The following is a 16,114-nucleotide window of genomic DNA, read 5'->3' on the forward strand; positions in this document are numbered from 1 at the left end:
AGTAATTTTTATAAATTAGAAATTTTCATAATTGTATAAATTTTATAAATTAGTAATATTAAAAATTACATAAATTTTATGAATTAGTAATGTTACTAATTAGTAATTTTACAAATTATATAAATTTTATAAATTAGTAATTTTAAAAATTTCATGAATTTTATAAATTAGTAATGTTATTAATTATTAATTTAAAAAATTAGTAATTTTATTAATTAGGAATTTTATAAATTAGTAATTTTATAAATTAGTAATTTTAAAAATTATATAATTTTTTTAAATTAGTAATTTTATAAATTAGTTACTTTACAAATTATATAAATTTTTTAAATTAATAATTTTAAATATTAGTAATTTTACACATTATATAATTGTTATAAATTAGTAATTTTATAAATTAGTAATTTTAAAAATTATATAAATTTTATAAATTAGTAATTTTTAAAATTAGTCATTTTAAAAATTATATAAATTTCGTGAATTAGTAATTTAAAAAATATTATTTGTAAAAAATATAAATTTTATAAATTAGGCATTTTGCAAATTAGTAATTTTATAAATTAGGAATTTTATAAATTAGGAATTTTATGAATTAGGAATTTTATAAATGAATAATGTTATAAATTAGTAATTTTAAAAATTATATAATTTTTTTAAATTAGTGACTTTAAAAATTACTAATTTATAAATTAGTAATTTTATAAATTAGTAATTTTAAAAATTATATCAATTTTATGAATTAGTAATTTTAAAAATTAGTCATTTTAAAAATTATAAAAATTCTATGAATTAGTAATTTTAAAAAATAGTAATTGTAAAAAATATAAATTTTATAAATTAGTCATTTTCAAATTAGTAATTTTATAAATTAGTAATTTTATAAATTAGTAATTTTAAAAATTATATAATTTTTTTAAATTAGTAATAGAAAAAATTAGCAACTTTAAAAATTATATAAATTTTATACATTAGTAATTTAAAAATTAGTAATTTTACACATTATATAAATTTTATAAATTAGTCATTTTATAAATTAGTAGTTTTAAAAATTATATAAATGCTATAAGTTAGTAATGTTATTAATTAGTAATTTAAAAAATTATATCAATTTTATGAATTAGTAATTTTAAAAATTAGTCATTTTAAAAATTCTATAAATTTTATGAATTAGTAATTTTAAAAAATAGTATTTGTAAAAATATAAATTTTATAAATTAGTCATTTTGCAAATTAGTAATTTTATAAATTAGTAATTTTATAAATTAGGAATTTTATAAATTAGTAATTTTATAAATTAGTAATTTTAAAAATTATATAATTTTTTTAAATTAGTAATTTTAAAAATTAGTAACTTTAAAAATTATATAAATTTTATACATTAGTAATTTAAAAATTAGTAATTTAACACATTATATAAATTTTATAAATTAGTAATTTTAAAAATTACTAGTTTTAAAAATTATATCAATTTTATAAATTATAAATTAGTAATTTTATAAAAGCGTAGTTTTTTAATGCGTAGTTTCATGGCGGGCCTCCTTTGACGGGCTTCCTTTTCCATGGAGATAAAACTAAAAGGAGGAAAATTATTAGTCTTATTACTTTAAATTCACATTTAAATCGTATTTACGTTGGTCCTTCAAGCACAACTTCAACTTATCAAATTGTTTCACGTATTTTAATGCAATATTTACTTTATTGTAATGTCCGTTTTTCTTGTTCACTGTGATTTACAGATTCCGATTAAATCGTTTTATACAAATTACAAACTTTTTTTTTTTTACTCATGCTCATATTAAAAAAAAGATAATAAAGAGTGGATACTTTCACTTTTTATAAATCTTTTTAACGTAAAAAATGTTTTAATAAAAGAATTAATTAATTAAAACAATATTAAAAAAAAACAATAAATGAACATAATTGTTAATTTTAGAATGGATTAGAAAAATATTTATATGTATAAAATATAAATGTACGTATCCGCCGTATCAGTTAATCTTTATTGAAAATAAATTTAAATAATCCGCGAATAATAATAATAAATTACTAGTGATGAGAGAAGGAAATGATAGAGAGAGAGAGAGAGAAAGAGAGAGAGAAAGAGAGAGAGAGAGAGAGAGAGTATAGTATATATATGTATATATATATATATATATATATATGTGTGTGTGTGTGTGTGTGTGAGAGAGAGAGAGAGGGAGAGAGAGAGGGGGGGTATAGCGGGGCGAGAATAACGTAGAAAAAAAAAACCCGACTTGTTTTGTGTTGATGACGCATCCGCTGATTAATCTTAAATTTTAAAAATCCGCGAATAATAATAATAATAATAATAATAATAATAATAATAATAATAATAATAATGTATATATATATATATATATATATATATATATATATATATATGTGTGTGTGTGTGTGTGTGTGTGTGTGTGTGAGAGAGAGAGAGACAGAGAGAGAGAGGGGGGGTATAGCGGGGCGAGAATAACGTTTTGGGTTGATGACGCATGCGCTGACTGATTACTCAAGGTCGCAAGGCTAAGACTTAGAGACTTTTTTTTTTTTTTTTTTTTTACATAGACGTCACCACTTATCAAGGCCGATAGGCCACTCAAGGATAAGGGTTAAAGAGTGTAGAGTAGTCAAAAGGACAATATAGTAATCGGTAGTAATGAAAGTTCGGTAAATTTGTTAACCTAAGTGGAACGCCGGAACGGCTCATCAGAAACTTGTTCACGTTGGACTTGAAGACAACCATATTATAGAAAGTTGGAAAGCAGGAAAACGGAAGACAATTCCACAGGCTGACAACAAAATCTTTGTCGTTCTCAAGGTCGCAAGGCTAGACTTATAGACTTTAATTTAACGAAAATAACAATATAAAACAAAATTCATCAATAGAATAATAAGTAAAAATAAAATGTAACAATTGTGTTTACAATAAGTACTACTGACAATAAAACAAACTTGTCAGAGAGAGGAGAGGGAGAAACCCGGTAGAAAACCTGTTTTGATGATGACGCAATGCGTTATTTGAACTTGACGAGATTCATTCTGCCATTCAAAGCAAAAAACACGTGCAATCTTTAAAACACATCAACGAATGTTTCCATCAAACACGTCTAGCGAAAAAAGATTCAATAAATGTAAGTAAAATATTACTTGAATTATTTCACATTTTTGTAAATATGTTTTTATAAATTTTCAAAAAATAATCACATCGAAGTGGAAAGCAATTTTTGGAAGGAAAATGTCGATAATTGAAATTAGATAAATTTAACTTTTCTTTAAAAAATATAATTAAAAATGAATTTAATCTCTTTGAAGATTTTTATCGAATTCGGTTGATTAACGGTTATCCTGACGCTGTGCACTTCTTTGTTTACATTGGAAGTGACGTCACACAAATCTTATAATACGGATGACTACAATTGTAAAAATAATTTGTTTTATTTTTCTTTCATTTTGAGCTCTTTTTTTTCTCCCGTTTAACTTTTTTTTCTCCCATTTCTTATTTTGAGCGGAGAATTTATTTTATTTTCATTTTGAGATCTTTTTCCGACCCGGCGTTACCTTTTACAGGTACTCCTGCACCTGCAGTCCTCCTGCAGTCCTGCCCTGCACTTTACGACCCGAGCTATTTTTAACGCTATTATTAAGAAACCTATTATTTAACATGGGGAACTATTCTGTACTTTCACCTAACAATTCAATTAAAAAAAAAAGGTAAATATGAAGAATTACTCCACCATCGAAAATTCCTTTAAAATTACCACTTTTAAAAGTTTTCGGGGTCGCTGAAAAACGAAAATAACGTTTAAAATTACGGCAAACGAGTAGTTTCCAAGATATGAAGAAATGTTGGTTTTAAAAAGTGGGGGATCACTTTTCTATAATAATTTAACGTAAAATGAACGTAAACTTTTTAAAACTAACATATTCAATAAAAAAAACTAAAATAACTAAAATTTTAAAACTAAAATATTCAATAAAAACAACGCGATTAAAAAAATTCTATCAAAAATCAAATAATTGATAAATTTCGTTGCTTTTTTACTTACTTTTCTAAAAAAAAAAAGTCTGAAATAAAATAATATACCAAAAAATTCTCATACCCCCCCCCCTAAACGCGATCATATCAGATGTTTTTTATGTGTGTATGTGGGGGGGGGTATTTACAGCTTAGTTGTTTTTACATATTAAATAAACAATGTATAATTCAATGATAATATCTGTAGTTCGAGAAATTAATTTTTCTTTGAGTTATATTGATTTCATTAATACGGACTTTAGGGGTTTTTTTTTTTGCTAATGTTCCTGTAAAAATGAATATTTTTTTAATAGTTATAATTTAATATGCTTTATTTTCATGAAAGCAAAAATAAATTTATGCATATTTTTTACTACTAAAAAGTTTTATTTAAAAAAATACATTTCCAATAATAATAATAATAATAATAATAATAATAATAATAATAGGTTCATTATATTCCGTGATCATTATTTGATAAATACTGAAACTTTCATTGAAATTGGTTAATTTCCTGATTTTTGGTGAATTTTTAAGTAAAGGGAGGGAGTCAAAATGTTTATACATTTTGAGCATCGGCATTCATTTTGCACGTACCCATATTAAAGTATACTTGAATGATGAAATAATATATTTGATTTTGGGGTCACAAAGGTTGCCGATTTATACGATTTTTATTGATTTTTCGGAAAAAATGTTGGAACATATTTAAAAATTATTTCAGTTTTACGAAATTAAAAAAAGTAAATTATTATTTATATTTGACAGTTTTTAACTATGTAATTTCAAACGATTTCTGAAATTCATTTTTATTTTTATGATTGAATTTTTCAAGGTTCATGAAAAAAAATGTGGAAGATTTGGTCTTAAAACTTATTATCAATACACAGACAATATTACTGTTGATAATTTTTAAAAAATCGAGGCCTTTTGAATAGTAAACAATTAAAAAATATATATTTAGAAATCGAACGTGAATAATTTTTTCTATGAAAGTCCAATGATAAACTGTTCACATGTCGCTGATAAAAATCGTAGCATTACTCGTTTCTTTTGTCAAAACAAAAATATAATTTCGAAACCAAGTAACTGAAGCAATTATCATTTAAAAGCTAATCAAATTTTCTTGTGCACAGCCTGTTTTACAATCTGCTAATATTAAAGAAAAATGTTCATAAGTCCATACAGAAATTTTGAATTTAAAATAAGTTTCTGAAAGTTAATTTAAGGTAAGATTAAAAAAAAATAAGTTGTAGGAATTAAAAATTGATATTTCCTAGAATAAATAGAATAAAAAGGAATTTAATAAAAATAATTTAAATATTACCCTTTTTAGACTATGAATGACGATATTGAAATTAATAATAAAGAAATTTTGTCAGTTAGCTGCCTCCATATCAACAAGAAACTAATTGTTTTAGCTGTTGTCTGCTCAAACCTGACATTTTTCTGGACCTACACATCTATATATGTATTTTTCATAATATTTCACGCCAAAGGCAAAACTGTTACTGTTATATTTTACTTGACTAATAATTTAACAAAAACTTTAACAAGATATACAAGATATACAATAAAGTTGTCACTAGAAAGAAAACAACACTACACCTTTATTTTTAAACTTTTAGTGAAAAAAATGAATTCAGGTAATTTTATTATGTAGTAGAGCAAGCATCTATTCAATTAAGCGCCTTCAGCTTCAATCACCACCTTGATATGGGTCTAGAACTGGGAGCATGCTTTTTCCACAAGCGCCAGCAGGAGCTTAGCGAATACTCGGTAGATGGCAACAATCAGGCTGGCTTTGGTGTTGTGATGTTCTCAAAGTATGACCAAAGAAAGTAGTCCAGCAGATTCAGGTCAAGGGAGGAGGAGGAGGAGGGTCAGCAAGAGAAGGGTACAAATTCATAGCACTCCATCTGAAGCCAAGCCTGGGTGTCTTTGGACTTATGGGCCGGCGCTGAGTCTTGCTGCCACACTCAGAATCCATATTATACCGGGGGATAACCACACTCTTCAGCACATCCAGGTATACTTTGGTGTTGACTTTCAAGGCAACTTTGAAGATGTGAGGTGGCATGATGTGGCCCTCACTTGAAACGATACCAAAGATCATAACCGTGGCCAAAAACTTTTTCATCACCCTGGGCACGTCTCTGTTATTTATGGCAATCCAGCGATGCATTTTGAGGATGCTGGTAATGGTCTTATTGTCATAACTTGGTTGGGTAGAGAGCATGAGTTGTACAGCAGTGCATCTCCGATCTCGACAGTTGAACATTGTCGCTTTCAGGCATGATAGAAGACGCCTATTGTGCTTGGGATTTGTACACAACTGGCCAACTAATATAGTCTGAAACAAAAAGAGAAAACCGGTGTTCATCAAAAGGAAATAGAATCATGTCATCTAGTCTTGGTTTCGATCTCAGCTCAAGTATTTTTTTTACTAGAAGTGAACTGTTTAGAACAAACATAATACTCTCATGCACATATCTCAGTTTCTGTTTTTTTTTACATCATTTTATTAAAGGAATTTAACGTTACGTTTAATACCTATGGTATTTTTGTTTATAATAAATAAGAAATCTGCACAAATTAAAATATAATATTTACGCATATTTTACAACTGGGCAACGGTGGACAGCCTGCTAGTACTAAAGAAAAATGACTATGAAATTGAAATCATACTTTGGGGTAAATTAAAATTAGTTTAGAGAAGTACCTTTGCGCTAAAGAACATTAATAATAAATAGCAGATAACTATAAACTTGAACGATTCAAACATTATATGGCCAGCAAAAAGTTATGAGTTTTCATTAAGCTAAAATTCAAAACTGATCCCCCAATCAAAATTCTAAAATATTTTTTATTTTGTTTTGCCTTGAGTTATTCTCAGTGTTCATGCATAACGGTCTAAAAAGGTATAATTTTTAGTTTTAGGATGATTTGATTTCGTTTAGGATCCTCATGACAAATAATACCAAAGTGTTAATAATTTTGAGATTTGAACTTGCATTACATTTGATTTTTGTGAAAATGTTTTGAAAATCTATAAAAGTTACAACTTAGAATATTATTTTCATATGTTTTTTTTTTATTTAAAAACAAATTATCCAACTTTTTGTAAATAAAAGAATCAGTTCAAAGAAATATTTTTAAAAAAGTTTCAAAGTTTAATACTTGAAAACCACATTGACATTTAATTTATATTTTATTTATATCAGAAATGTGTTCAAATGCATCAGAAAGCATTCAAATATGCTAATATATTTCTCGCTATACCAGTTTGTTGTTTGAAGTAGCAACAGCAGTGAATGTTGTTTTATTTGTTGACCCTTGATATTACAAAGCTCATTAAGCCCCAGGTTTAATTGCTAAAACAACACATTTCAAGCAAAATTCGGCTTTAATTAACTTCATCTCCTTCGAGGGTGATACATTTATTCTAGCCTTTCTCTAATAATTTAAGTCTTATGTTTTTGTAGAGAAATTTGTCTTCAAAATACACCTACGTTTCCAATATCATTTCTTCATTGAAACCAAACCTCTTTCACCAAAGTAATCTTCTGTGATCTGTGAACAGCCAATTGTTGCTGGTGCATTGTCTTGATAACTGAACACTTTTTTATTCATTCATGGTAAGTTTTGGTGATTTCATCAAACATACAAAATGCTCAATAATATTCACTATTTTTGGTTCATTTTTTAAGCTAATCAATAAATAAAATATCTTGTATATTCCTAAATACAGAGCTGATTTTTGTATCTTTGTATGTTTGGCTGTATTCCTGTTTCATCCTCATCATATATTGCCACAAAAATATCTTTTTAGTTGCAAACAACTTTGAATTCCCGACACTTTGTTGTTTTTATGGACTAAGATTAAACATAACACAGACTTTGAATACAACTTTTTCATTGACAAACGTCCATGCAAAATTGTAACATCTTTAATTCCTATGTTATCACATGCAATTTCAATCGATGATCGTCAAAAATGAGTTTTAGACTTTTTCAATGTTTCTCAGGGCAACTGACAAATTTAGGCAACTTAAGCATTCAGCATCATTTGTGTCTGTATGACCACGTTTAAATTCTAATCATTGTTTCTGATAGAGGAGAGTCAAATTAACGCTTATCAAACCACCGCTTTTCTTGAATAGTATTTTTCCCGTTGATACGTCAGCTGGGAATTAATTTTTTTTTTAATTTTCCAAATGTAAAATGGATGTTAAATGGAATAGGAGGATGATGATGATGATGATGATGATGATGATGGTAAAGCAATGTTTAGCAACACATAAAATTCAGATTTTTCATTCCTCTAACTACTTGCACTGTAGCTTCACTTAAATTTATGTTATTTGGAAACTAATAACTCGATTGAGCTCATATTGTGACGTGTGCTATTTGAAGGTTAGTACTTTATAAAAAACATATATTTTTTATTAGTGGTGCAATGTATATGTTAAGCCAAGAACTTATAGTGTATTGTGTTACAGTACAGAAAATATTTAGTCCCCAAATTATGTGTATACTATAGAAACCCACACACCCCTTTTTACTTTTACCTATTTCTTTGAAACGACATACGACTAAAACAACTAGGTGTCAATTTCTCTTTACAGAAAAAGCATCTCTCTTTGATTAAAACTTTCTCAGATTCGTTGAACACTCATTCTTCATGAATATTTTATTTTGCATTGTCTTAACAAAGTTGTCAATAAAAATTGGTCATTTGTATGCATATTTGTGATAAGGATTTAACTCCCATTTGGAGATAATATTGGTTTCAACTTTTATCTTTGAAATATGAATAGACATTAAAAAACTTTTTTAAAACAGAAGTTTGAACATGAGTCAGATAATGTTCAATGTATGAATCTATGAAGTGAATTTTTGTATTCATTGAGTGATCTGTATACGCTTTATTGGACATCTATAATATAAATCTCACCTGTCTGTTTAAATGAATGTATGTCTGCCTCAAACTTTCGATGGAGGCGACGCATTTTCATGAGATCAGTATTGTTTTGAAGCTCGACTCTTCGGACGACAAATATTGAAAAATTGGTCAAAAACATTAATTTCTTCGCCCTCAACTGGACACTTTTCTACAAGAAGGGGTCGCTTTTTTTGCCGATATTTTCAAAAGTCATCCCATCTTTTCAATTGACTAGCTGTAATTTAAACGTTCGTCACTTTTGCTTTGGTGATGGATGCAACGGCAAAGACGTCACGTTTTTTTTTTTCAAATTCTTTTCCTCCTTCACGGTATGGGTGTGAGCCTGCCTACCTACTACCACTCTTTTTTTTTTTGCTCAACACACACCTCAAAACACTCGGGCAATGCCGGGTCCCTAGGCTAATTGTATATAAAAGTCTCTTATTCGTCTGTCATTTTTGCCAGCGGCCAAACTTAGCATTAAAGGATATATCTGCATGTGTTGGGTTGGGACAAGAGATAATGGAACTACAAGAGTTTGGTTAACAATTTAGGACTCCACAGAGATGCCAGGAGGATTGTAATACAAACATGAATGTTCTCTCTGGGAGAAGAACAGAAAAGATAGAGAAAGACGTGGTGTGTAGTTTTTTATTCTACACACAGGATTTCTTTGATTTGTTAATTTAAAAGCTGCTAAATGGAGATTTTGTCTAATGAAGAGTTGTTAAGCAAGTATCACAATTAATAAGATGTTATTCTGAACATCTTTAAAATACCTCATTATAACGTTTTCTTTAATAGTTACTACCAAATATTATTTTATGTGAAATCGTTACAAAAATATGTTAAAACTTACAAAAGGCAAACACAATTTTGTAGCTCAAACTGTTTCAAGAATATTTATTTGTAACATTTTTCACTAATAAGTGTATTCAAATAAGTATATTGGTAAAATAATAAAGACAAATTAGAAAAGCCTACGCAATAGTTAAAGATCAAACTGATTTAAAAATAATTATAACGTTTTTTTTAATAATTGCTATCACATATTTCTGTAAAATTATCAAAGAATTGCTAAAATTGAAGCCAAATAAAATATAACAGTAATCATAGTCGGTGCTGAGTGCGAGGGTCCAAAAAAATGGGGTAAGACTCTCCTTATATATAGAATATTTTGAACTCTTATAATCTATTGTCCAAAATTTTAGGCTCAAACTGATTCAAGAAGCGTCAAATTCGCAAAATACGACCTTAAAAGTAGCAATCTGGCAACCTCCCATTTTCTTCACTTGCTAGCACACCATGAACACTATATCCATGTGTATCAGGCAGTAAAATCTCTCCATCAATCACTTTTTCGATCCATCAACTTTTGAATTGGCTAACATCTACATTTTTAAATTAAAGATTTGTGTTCATGTCACTGAGATTGTTTGTAATGTTCGTAAGGAAAACTGTAATTGCTTTCAGTTTTCCTTCAATCTTAATTGCTTTTAAGTTTCTCTTCAACCATGAATAAGAAAACGAATCATTCATTTTTTTTCTTTACATAAGAACCTGTTCTAATAAAGACATTGAGTAATCAAATTAAAAATATTATTTTATAATTGTCTTATGTGCTGAAACTACTATACACAAAAATGTATTTATTATAACTTATTACGTGTCTTTAAAATATAATTTTGCAGAATAAAATTAATATCTTTTTCTTAAATTTATCTTTGAATTGTTTTTAATTTATTTCAGTGAAGTATGAAGCTTTTACAAAGAAATAAAATATGTTTTGACACATGTATGCATAGTCGAGAGAAATCATTTTCTTGTGAAGTATGTAGTTATTCATTTACAAGGAAACATATGTTGCAACACATACATTTGTCTGCAAAAAAACATCTTACTTGTAATTTATCTTTTGTTTTTTTCTTTTTTTCAGAATACTACAAAGAACAGCAAATGCTAATATCCTGAAGCAAGAGAATTTCTGTCATAAATAGCACTTTACATGATCTATTGAACCAACAATTTCTTGCTAATTATATAGATATTTCTTCTTTTCTTTAATATATGTGGTTGCATCTGAGTAATGTACACATAGACTCTTTAATATATACAAAATTTAGGCATCCGATATACTAGAGAAGAAACCCATACTGAAAAAATGAAAATTGATAATATATATTGATTAAGATAAGATGTATAAAAATTTACTACAGTGGGTGTGGCTTGATTATGCAACACCTAACTTTTTTTATATAACTCCTTAAACATATATTGAATCTTGAAAGGTTTCTGATCAAACCATTATTTTTATACAAACTATCATGTACTTATGCATTAAACCCTAAACATTTTGATTAAACTTACATTTTTATACAATAATAATTTTTTTTGTACAATATTAACTGTCCGGTTAGATTATGCAAAATGTAAAAAAATTATAATTTTATTGTTTCAAATGCTTTTATTTAACAAATACAAAATCAAAATGAATGAACACACAAAAAACTACAAAATAAAGCAAAGAAAACAGTTGCAATTTTATTCACTTTATCTTACTAGTCAACATAGCCTCCTCTATTTTTGAGGATTTTAAGAAGACATTTGTTGACAGCAGAAGTAAGTTTTTGGACTTCACATGGCTTAATTAATCTACAGGCGCTCATTACATTCCAGAGAGAATCCAAGATGATACATTATGTTTCATCAGCATAAATTCTCGGTTTAATGAAGGCTCACAAATTGGGTTTAATTTGGGACTGTTGGGAGACTAAACCAACAATCTTCCTCCTGTGAAACCATGATCCCTTAACTAACTTTGCGTGTAACGGACTTGTGCACAGATGCTTTATCCTTCTGAAGTACAAAAGATTTTCTCTCTGTAAAAGTTTGATTTTTCAGGGAATTAAGAAGTTTGTAAGAAGCTGGCAGTAACCCTTGAAATAACCCCCCCCCTTGTGGAATCCTAAATGGCCCAATTCCTGCCCAGAACATTATACCTCCACCACCTTGCTGTTGGTGGTTGCACGATGCAACTGGATAACCATTCAACACCCAACCAGATGACCATCCGCCTGGTCCATCCAGCATTGCTCAGCATTCATCAGTGAAGACAACGTTCTTTAAATGCATCTTTAAATATTGTCCAGCCATTGAGCATGCTTTCCATGTGATTCTCGCCCAATGCTTTTTTTTTTTTTTAGATTTTCACTTTTTCAAAAACTCCTTAATGTCTCCCATCTTTAATTTTTTTACATTTGGGGCGCTCCAGCTCGCAGAAAAATCTTCTTGCTAGTAGAATGGGGTGTTCTGACCATCACCCTGCCAATGCGGCACATGTTCCTTTAATCAATTTTTTCAAAATTATTCTTTAAAGTACTTTCCTACTTTTCTTTCCATTGATCACATACGCTTTGATAGTTTGATAATCTCCACAAAGTATTTTGGATATTTTGATGATAGTTATTTCTTTATCAAGAAGTGAAGTTATTTGAAGTCAATCAGAATTGGTTAAAACTGGTTTTTCCCCATTTTGTCACTTGTGCTTAAACAAGTCAGACGGCTTAAATCACCACTTTTCAGAAATATTCCATAAACAAGACTATTAAGCCTGAATATTTTCAAGTATATCTCTGTATAGGGAAGAAAATATCACAGTTAAATCATATGCTTGTAAATTTTACCAGAGAACGTGAAAAATTAAATTTTTGTGGCAAAAAATTGGTTTGCATTATTAGGCTGCACACACTGTAAATAAATGTTAGATTTCCACCAATCTGCAGAGATTAAAGATCAAACCTTTATTTCAAGGCCACAAACTTAACAGTCTGTTGGTATACAGAGCGGCACCACATTCTTATATTCATATATATTAGAAATTAGAGTTGATAATAAATAAGGTTGTCATTCAAACATAATAAAATATAAATAAGACATCTCAACTTTAAAATCCATGATAAGCATTAACTGAAAGATGAATAAAGCCTTATTTTCTTGTGCCAGAAGCAAAATAAGAAAAAATTATACTGCAAAATCTTAAATATGACCGATAAGCTTAGCAATAGAGATAAACAATATCCTTGTGAAGTATGTGGTTATACTTTAAAAAATAAACAAAATATGTTGCTACATATGCGGACACATACTGGAGAGAAACCATATTCTTGTGAAGTATGTGGCTATTCTTTTACACAGAAACAACATAAGTTGCAGCACATGCGAACACATACTGGAGAGAAACCATATTCTTGTGAAGTGTGTGGCTATTCTTTTACACAGAAACAAAGTATGTTGCGACACATGCGAACACATACTGGCGATAAACCATATTCTTGTGAAGTATGTGGTTCTTCTTTTACACAGAAGGAAATTATGTTCCAACACATGCGAACACATACTGGAGAGAAACCATATTCTTGTGAAGTATGTGGCTCTTCTTTTACACAGAGACATGGGATGTTGCAACATATGCGAACACATACTGGAGAGAAACCATATTCTTGTGACGTATGTGGCTCTTCTTTTGCACAGAAACAAAATATGTTGCAACACATGCGAACACATACTGGAGAGAAACCATATTCTTGTAAAGTATGTCACTCTTCTTTTACACAGAAACAATGTATGTTGCAACATATGCGAAGGCATACTGGAGAGAAACCGTATTCTTGTAAAGTGTGTGGCTCTTCTTTTACAATGAAACAAAAGATGTTGCAACATATGCGAACACATACTGGAGAAAAACCATATTCTTGTGAAGTATGTGGCTCTTGTTTTTCACGAAAAGACTATATGTTGCAACATACACGATTGCATACTGGAGAGAAAATATAGTCCTACAGACTGCATTTCTTTTTCCAAAAACAATATATATTGTCATCTGTGTGAAAGCATACTTGAAATGAACAACATTATTTTGTTACCTTCTTTTTGCAAGAAATCAAATAAGTTACATGCATACGCATAGAGTAAAAGATACATTGCTATATAGTATGTATTGATTTCCATTTTATCTAGATACACTATGTTGAAGCTAACTCGAATATTTACTGCAGAGAAACAAGATTCCTAGTGACTATTTGACTCTGTACCTTGAAACAAATTAAATATGATGATGCGTAAAGTAACCATATTCTATTTTTATAAAGCATGTACATGGTGAAACTAAGGTGTTTCATGTTAATCTGTTTATCTTATATGTTGCAGAATAATGAGACAAAGATTCCAGTTAAATATTTATTTACACTGAGGTTGAATTTCATTTCATTTCTATGAGAAATAATCGTTGATTTGTTTTGATATGACGATAATGTTTTTTTCTGAATCTAAATCAATTTGAAAAAGGCCGTCCCTTGTTAAGCCCTTTATCCTTGTTGGAATACTATATCTAAGAATTGTCATTAATTGGTTTATGATGTATGAATTTCAAATTTCATTAATTTTTTATAGATATTACATCAGTAATAGTTGAAAAAATTCTGCTATTTTTATAATAGCAAAATGTTTTCAAAATTTTCTGGAATAAAAGTTTTTCAAAATTTTTCTGAAATAAAATATTATCTAAAAACGCAGTATTTGTAGACTTTTGATTTTCTTTTTGCATGAGTTCGGTTTTGTAAAATATAGGTTATTAATCTGCATTTGATTTTATGTTTTTTTTTAAATGTGTTAAAAATATTGTTGCTTTTCTTATTCAGTTTTTTGTGAAATACTGTCAGACTAAATAAAACCTGAAAATTGTTTTAAGGAAAATATCATTACGTCAGACTCGCACTGAAATGGTGACAGTAAAACTTGAGTGAGAAATTTATTTGCTGAAATAAAATATGAAATCTTTGTTGAAATTTATTAATTTCACAGGTTATTTGCGAATCACGGAATGGAAAAAACTACTACTAAAAAATACTTTAATAAAGACATTAAAAAAATGAAAATATCGAAAAAAGTTTAAATTGTAAGTATCCGTTATGGAATGATGTTCTCCGAAGAAAACAAAATTCACCTAATTTCATCAAATAGTTTTTTTACAGCAAAAAACAAGTTGTGACAATATCGAGTAAAAGGTTCAATTTATAGTAAGAAAAGCTAGTATAAAAGATGGGGAGGGAGTGTCGGTGCTTAACTTTGAGTTATCTTCCCGTGGCGTGTTCAAAAAATTTCAAGATATCTACCTTCAACGCGCTGCTGTCATAAAAACGTGGGTTTCTACTCGATGAAATTTTTTCGGAGATCTTCAGTCCAAAATGGATACGTACAATATAACTTTTTTCGATATTTTCATTTTTCAATGTCTTAATTAAACTGTACAAGTGCTATTTTATCTGATTCTTAATTCTATACGATTTTATAATTCTTTTAGATAACTAATCTTTAATATTCTAGAATATTTCATTACATTACATAAGAAATATATTGGATAAAACTTATATCGTTAAAAAGTGTCTCATGATTTTTTTTAGAAATCGCAATAAAAATGGAGACGCGTGACGATAATCAAGTAAAATGTTATCCTTGTAAAGAGTGGCATTCATTATTTTCACATCAAAGTTAAAAATCTCTATATTAACTCAAACTAATGAACAACATTGCTTGAAATATGTAAATAAGCATTTGCAGGAACAGTTGAAACTTGAGATATGTATATATGTTGCCTGAGTTGCGTCTGCTGTGATGTTTGTGCTTTGGAGTTGGATTTTCCTTTTGGTGGATGGTTTCCTCTGGCGGTTTTCTTTGCTGAGGTGAGTTACGAGTTATTCTGTTTATGTGGTATACAAAGAAATGGGCTTTGATTTTGTTGTGTGCGTTTAGTGTATTTATGTTGCAGGGGCAGGTGAAACTTGAAACTGAATGCCTACTGAGAGAACTTGAGTGTCTTTGGACTGTATAGAGACCCTGACACAAGGATAATTTTCATTTTGAAATAACCTGACTAAACATTTAAAATAATGTGCTGTCTTCTCGGGCTTTCCAGCACGTTCCTCAAGTTGTGGACGGACTTATATTATGTCGACAGCTTTGTAGATGTGCAAATACATATATATCTTATGTGGTGTGAGGTTGTTGTAAGAGGAATAGTGTGAATAAACATAGTCAAAGGGGAACAACTCATGATTATCTTGCAAAAAACGTTTTGTAACATTTAC

General features: G+C 28.6%; 1 long non-coding RNA gene across 1 annotated transcript; it reads left to right on the plus strand.

Moving 5' to 3' along the window:
* Positions 1 to 2,469: 2,469 nt before the first annotated feature.
* LOC145269356 (uncharacterized) lies at positions 2,470 to 14,545 on the plus strand. The gene is made up of 2 exons (XR_013865004.1): positions 2,470 to 3,143; positions 10,909 to 14,545. It is a non-coding gene; the product is annotated as an uncharacterized LOC145269356 (long non-coding RNA).
* The last annotated feature ends 1,569 nt before the right edge of the window (positions 14,546 to 16,114 follow it).

The sequence above is a fragment of the Euprymna scolopes genome, chromosome 45 (genome assembly GCF_053919585.1).
Source record: "Euprymna scolopes isolate OS-2025 chromosome 45, ASM5391958v1, whole genome shotgun sequence".
NCBI classification, from domain to species: Eukaryota; Metazoa; Mollusca; class Cephalopoda; order Sepiida; family Sepiolidae; genus Euprymna; species Euprymna scolopes.